The 6,868-nt window shown below is 35.7% G+C and overlaps 1 pseudogene; it reads right to left on the bottom strand.

The window, feature by feature from the left end:
• Positions 1–2,762: 2,762 nt before the first annotated feature.
• On the bottom strand, positions 2,763–3,354 carry LOC150069317 (thioredoxin reductase-like selenoprotein T pseudogene; annotated as a pseudogene).
• Positions 3,355–6,868: the final 3,514 nt, after the last annotated feature.

The raw sequence follows: 6,868 nt of genomic DNA, 5'->3' as shown, positions 1-6,868 counted from the left end.
TTTCTTAACACTAACATGAAGATTAGTTTCATAACGCTATCAGCACTGTGTGATTCATAAAAGAATCTAGCATTCCAGTTGTGTAAGAGGCTTTGATTTGTGATCATTACGCATTTACTGAAACTGCTGCCAATTACTCAGTCATTTTCAAGTGAAAGAATCCGTAACATCTGTAGATTGATTTTTTTTCCTTCCTATGGTATCTACCTTTTTGGTCATTTTGCTTCTTGTTAGTACCCAGCAGGTGGTCAGGAGGAAAAGAGTAAAAATCAATCCTATCTATTTTGGTGGTAGTGGATAACAAAGTAAGCTATTGTGGCAATGAGGAGAAGGTGGAAGTGCCAGGCTGTATTGAGGCTTGTAGATTATCTGGCAAATAAATAATCAAGACTCACCTTCCAGTGGAGGCAAGCTGGGAACTATCGAAGAAAACTAAGAAATGCTATTTGTAAAGAGTTTTGTTGTTATGACTCTTGTATCTTTCAATTATAGGAGCAGTGGTAATAAAAATACAAACATTTATGTAGAAATGAAATGGAACAATTTTCCCCCATCTTCCACAGAAGTAACTTTAGTTTGGGGTGTTGTGAGTTTTAGCTATCTAATTAATGAGTTATAGTGTTCCAAAGAATATACATACACATCTACAATTTTATCTAGCATTTTCAAGTAGGCATCTGTTATTTACCACCCACACAAACAACAAAAATTACTCCTTTGATTTTATTGTCCCCTCCTTTCTTAATGATCATTTATTGGTTATCTTGTAATTTAGACATTCAATTAAGGTATATATTATCTGTATAAGTAGGTATATATCTAAATATATCTGTGAATGTTATATATAAAGCAGGTATCTATCATTTAGCTACTTGTCTACCTAAGTACACTTAGTGCAAACTGTGTTTTGATTCTTAAACAAGTAATAACTCTTCATTATTATTTCTTGGAAAAATCATAAAATTTGAAATTTCATGAATAGTGAAATTCCAAAAATTAAAATTGAAAATATGAAATTCCAAACACTGAAATTCAAAATATAAAATTCAAAACACTGTAGTTCCATAAATTTAAATTAAGGTACTATGGAAGGACCTATAGAGAAGGTAAAGATTCTTAAAGAAAATAATATCATTAGTAAAAGCTTTTTTTTCCACCAATTCCTCAATCATGCCTTATCTTAGATTACTTCATATGTTTTATAGAATGTTACTTCCTGTAGTTCTCCCTAAAAATTTCTTTTGCCATGATTTAATTGTTTGCTAGGTCATAAAACCTATCTTCATTTTCAAGTTCCTTTGTATATTATTGTTGCAGGGAATCCACATCCTCCTAAAAACATTTTTTTTGGCCAGTCCTAGGGTATGAACTCATACCCTGTGATGGCCTTGGACTTTCTCAAGGCTACAACTCTACCACTTGAGTCACAGCCCCATTTCCAGGTTTTTCTATGTATGTGATACCAAGGAATCAAACTGGGTTTTTATGCATGCTCGGCAAGCACTCTACCACTAGGCCAAACTCCTTGTCTTGAAAACATGTTTTTTTGACATCTACTTAAGTTTTTTATTTAGTTAAACATAAAGGCCCAGTTAATCAATTTATGAATCAAGGCAAGACACATGAACTGCACAACAGGGTTTAAAAAGCAGTTTTGTAGTAGTTTTCTGATAATCACACAAGAGCACACATACACATACACATGCACATACATACACATGCACATACAGACACACACACACACACACACACACACTGGTAGCGCATTTTGGATATTGAATTTACCCCATAATCTTGTAAATGCACAATCTGGAGTGTTTTGAAAACTATAAGTTGGACATGACCAAATTAGAGACGTATGATGAACTCTTACAAAGATTGACTTTAAACTATAATGAAAATCATACCAAAGTAAAACAAATGTTAACACATTTTGAAGAAAATCAAATTGTAACTCAATTTCCTATCTTTTCAAACATTATCTGAGAAAAAATACAGTAGTAAATGACTACATGTAAAAAAATTATTTTTTTTCTTTTTTTAAAATTTATTTTTCATTGTGAAAATAATTGATTTGCTTGTAGATCCAGTGTAATGGAAGAAATAAGGTTTTATTTTAAATCACACACTACACGGAAATCACTCCAAGCCCTATCTTCACTGGAAAGATTGTTTTAAGCTTGTGGTTGGTTCTTACAGGCAAGCTTTTCTATCTACCTCCTAAAACAGCAAGTCCTTTTTTAAAAAATATTTTTATTGTATTTAATAAAAGGGATACATGATATTTGCCAGATAGAAGGTGCATTAATTCACATACATTGATACCCTTCCACATGTCTTGGTCCCCATTACCCTCCCCCCAACCCCCCTCTTGGTTTTCCCCCCTTCCCTGTCCAATTTCAAGTAACCAAATACAAATGTATCCAATATACCAGATAACAAAGTGACAATATGAGATAACAAAGGAACAGCAAAAGAGATGAGAGATAACATAGCACCTTAAGGACATGTAAAAAAATTATTAACTGAGTGAATCTGGAACAGCTATACAGTATTATTGCAGTCTACGAATGTACACAATTCCAAAATGTGCCAGCATTGAGCGCTTCTCTCCCACTGAGGTTTCCCAACAGGCCCAGGAAGGCTGCAGGGCTTCCAGCCTGTACCAACAGCGTGTTTCTTCGGTGTAGGCCTTTATGGTGCCAGGCACGCTGTGCTTGCAGACCCCTTCCTGTAAATGTTTCCAGGGCTGATCGATGCGGCTAGGATCGTTGGTGTGGAATTGAGTCCATATGCACACTGAGCTTTATTTCACTGTCAAGAATCTGAACAAGTAGTTGCATGGATGGAAGATGACCGGACTCCAGTTTAGACCATCCAGGTAGGTACATCATTTAAAGTGATCTCAAATGCCCCTGCTGACATTCACTGGTTCTCAATCAGTTGCTCAAGAAGGAAACTATCATGCATGCATAGACCTTATTTTCTTGGCCCCACTGCCAGATGCAAGGAGCTTGCATGCCAAAGAAAGCAAAAGGATCTTTGTCAACAGTTATTAAGCCTGTTAATACTAGTTTGAAGATTGATAGGAAAGATGCTATATGTCTATAGATGGGCTGAAGGAGGTAATTTTCTCCTTCAATGTGGATGTCGGGATACCATGAGCTGATAACCAGCATGTACTCCTGAAATACCCTCCTACCCTCAGGAGACACAAAGCTGGAACTTAAGCAGTGGCCCTGTGGTGCATGACATCTTCAGACTCTTGCTGGGCACACCACCAGGGTTGGCCAAGGACTTTCTCTGGGCCACTACCGAAGCTAACAGCAGCAGCTGCAGCAGCAGGACCTGCATCTTCCACTGAAAGTGTATTTTTATAGAGCACTGTAAGTATTTGTAATGATGTACCTAAAATGATTCCCACGTTTATTTCCATCACTATGCCAAGATTTTTCCTTCTTTAACGCCATTTTAATTCCATAATTCTAGCTCTTCTTTTTGGATTCTCTTTAAGCTTGCTCTAATACTAGTGCAGTCAACATATATTTTTAAACGTTGCATAAAACCTTAGGTATATTTGCATCCTTAGAAGATTGTGACTTTTGCCTTATTCTTTCTGAAATTTTGGCTGCATATGGTATTTATGCTTACACTGAGGTGATGTGTGCATACATCCACATGTGTTAAGGTTTCAAGGCACTTGATGCTTTTTTATATCCAGTAATATTATTTACGTATCTAATGACAATCTTTTAATAATTCATTTGTTAAAGCATATGAACTCATTGATTTATTTGTTAATAAGATTTTCCCTAAAAGCTTTTTTTCTTGAAAATTAGGAGAAAAATTTTATTAGCAATATCCTCAAAAAAAGAAAGAAAAAAGAAAAGAACAAAAAAGAAAAACAGAAATAAATCTAACCAAAGAAGTAAAGGACCTTTACAATAAAAATTACATATAAAACATTGATAAAAAAAAAACTGAAAAAGACACCAGGAGGTGGAAGATCTTCCATGTTCATGAACTGGCAGAATAAATTTCATGAAAATGACCATATTTCCAAAGGTAATCTACAAAGTCAAAAACACAATGTCATTCTTTGCAGAGATACAGAGAGAATGTAATTTAAGAATTCATAAAGAACTACAAAAGGTCCCAAGCAGCCAAAGCAATCCTGAGCAAACCACAAGCACACACACACACACACACACACACACACACACACACTCACACACACAAACACACTCACACACACACACACACACACACACAACAGCAACAACAACAAAATAAAATGCTGGAGGTGTCACAGTTTCAAACTTTAAACTTTACAAAACAGCTTGGTACTAGTAGAAAAACAGACTTGAGAAGCAGTAGAAAAGCTATATGATTTTTTTTAATGAAAGAGCTAAAATATATATTGTAAAACAGAAAGCCCCTTCAACAATGGTTTTGGGGAAAATAGATATCAATATGCAGTCAAATGAAACTGGATCTCTGTCATCTTGTACTCATCTGTAGTCCCAGTATATCAAACACCTTAATGTAAGACCTGGCACATTGAAACTACTCTAGAAAAGAAGAGGAGAATTGGTAGAACTTTTTGGCATAGGCAGAATCTTCCTCGATAGAATTTCATGGTCTTAGCAAGTGATACTATGTATGTGTTAGCCATCTTGCAATGAATGCTTAACTTTGACCTTTCCTATCATATTTTCTATTTCTGAAAACAAAAATATTTCTGGGAAATGTTTTCAAGTATTTGTGATAGTCCTTTCTCAGTCCATGTGCTGTTGCTATAAGAAAATACTGGAGCTTCCTAAATTTATAAAGAAAGCATGTTGATTTAGCTTCCAGTTCCTGAAGTGCGAGGGAGTGGTGCTTGATTTTCAGTGAGAGTCTGATGGCAGATGACATTAAGTGGTGGGAGTGTGTGTGCACATCGCATGTTTGAGGGTATGCCTCTTTATAATGACCCACTCTAGGTAACCAAGCCACGCCTGAGAAACCGGACTTGCTTCTGCACAATTTAACTCAATCTTTGGAGACTGGACAGGCATCCATCCTTGAGAGTAATGGCCGATAATCTAATCACCTCCCATTAGGCCAATTCTCTAAAAGGTTCCATCACCCCTCAGTACTGTAATACTGGGAACCTAACTACCATAAACAATCTGTTGAGAGGCAAACCATCCAAACCACAGCTGTCCCTTGATTTAAAAAAATGCTAATTACCTTTTAAATTTTCTATTAACTCTCATATGCAGATTTCTTTATTTGAATATAGAATTCTATTTTTACTTTATGTACAATTCATAACCTCTTGAACCTCTTATACTAAATACAGATTTTCAGTTTCTGATTTATTCCTACTACTGGGGGTGGAGAGTAGGTCAGTGATTTGATCTTAATTCTTTTTTTTATACAAAAGATTTTCTTCCCAATCTAAATTCTATCAATTCTAAGATGCTTATGCTTTCCTCCTAATATTAATAGCTCTGAAATCAAGAAGTGTCCTAGAGTTAATAGTTTCTCATAGCTTAATTGACAGTGCTTCTTCCTTGAATGCTATATAAAATAATATATTCTGTAATCGACCATCTTAGCTGCAATCAAACAAATTAATTGGCAGTTTGTAGTTGGTTATTAATATTCATAAATGTTTCATCAGCTGCCCTGAGTTTCCTTATTTGAGAATATGAATTTGAGAGAGAATATTTGGCTTCCTTATTTGAGGATATGAATATTAAAGAGTAGGTTTTGGTTAGCACGCTTCATCTTAAATAAAACAAGTATTCAGACTCATAGGTACCTGTTCTTTCACCAATTCACACACACACACACACACACACACACACACAATCTTACCCTCCTAACAAATAGAATTGAATGGCGCTATACTCTGAGATGTAAAAGGCCAAGTAGAACATTTTGTTTTGTTTTGTTTTGTTTGATTTTGGGACCTACTTAGGGCATCAAGTTTTCTAGGAAAGTGTTCTATTGTGAGAGAGCCATATCCTTTCCTTTTTTGCTTTAGTTATTTTTCAGGAAGAGTCTGGCAGTTTTGGCAGGAATCAATCTTAAGTCATATCTCTCCTACCTACATCTCCCGTGTAGTTGTGGGCAGAGGAGAACACTGCCACTCCCCTGCCCCAGCTTGTTGGTTGAGATTTTGGCTTAATCTTTTGCCTGGGCTTTACCCATGAATCTACAACTCTCTGCTTGCAATAACTGAGATTATAAGTGTAAAACACCACATCCAGCCTCAATTTATAAAATGTACGCTTAAGCCTTCTACTATAATCTGGATAGAGGTTGAAAGTTAAACAATATGTATTACTAGACTCAGATTATCATCTGAGTTTTTGCCTATGTTTTTCATGTATTTATCAATGAATTGCCCTTTCCAGGTTTTGTGTTCCACCAAGATTCCATCTGGTGACAGCATTTTCTTGTTAGCATGTTGATGCTGAGTTCCTCACTACAATTTCATCACCAATATGATCATGTTCCTATGCTGTTTCTTCAGCTATGTTCTCAATCTTGTCTGCACATGGTAACTATCTGGGGAACTTTTAAATAATGCTGATCCCTGGATTCCACTGCTAGAGGTTTCTATTTATGAGTCAGCCTGGCTAAATCTAAGGCACAGCAAAGAATGAAAGCTATTGACTTACAACAGCTCTGAAATCTAAAACATCAGTGGAAAAGCAGCATAAATTACTGAACACAACCTATATTCCATTTCCACTCTTTAATGTTCATGTGGCACACACAGATGTATTTCTTTCTGCACCAGATTTAATTTGAGACTGTAACTTCAGTTTATCTGCCAAGTGGGACATCTGTAAATTGGGCTTTGACTATG

The sequence above is a fragment of the Megascapheus bottae genome, chromosome 1 (genome assembly GCF_031878675.1).
Source record: "Megascapheus bottae isolate mThoBot1 chromosome 1, mThoBot2.hap1, whole genome shotgun sequence".
NCBI classification, from domain to species: domain Eukaryota; kingdom Metazoa; phylum Chordata; class Mammalia; order Rodentia; family Geomyidae; genus Megascapheus; species Megascapheus bottae.
The sequence above is the reverse complement of the archived record's forward strand: the minus strand, read 5'-3'. Positions and strand labels throughout refer to the sequence as shown.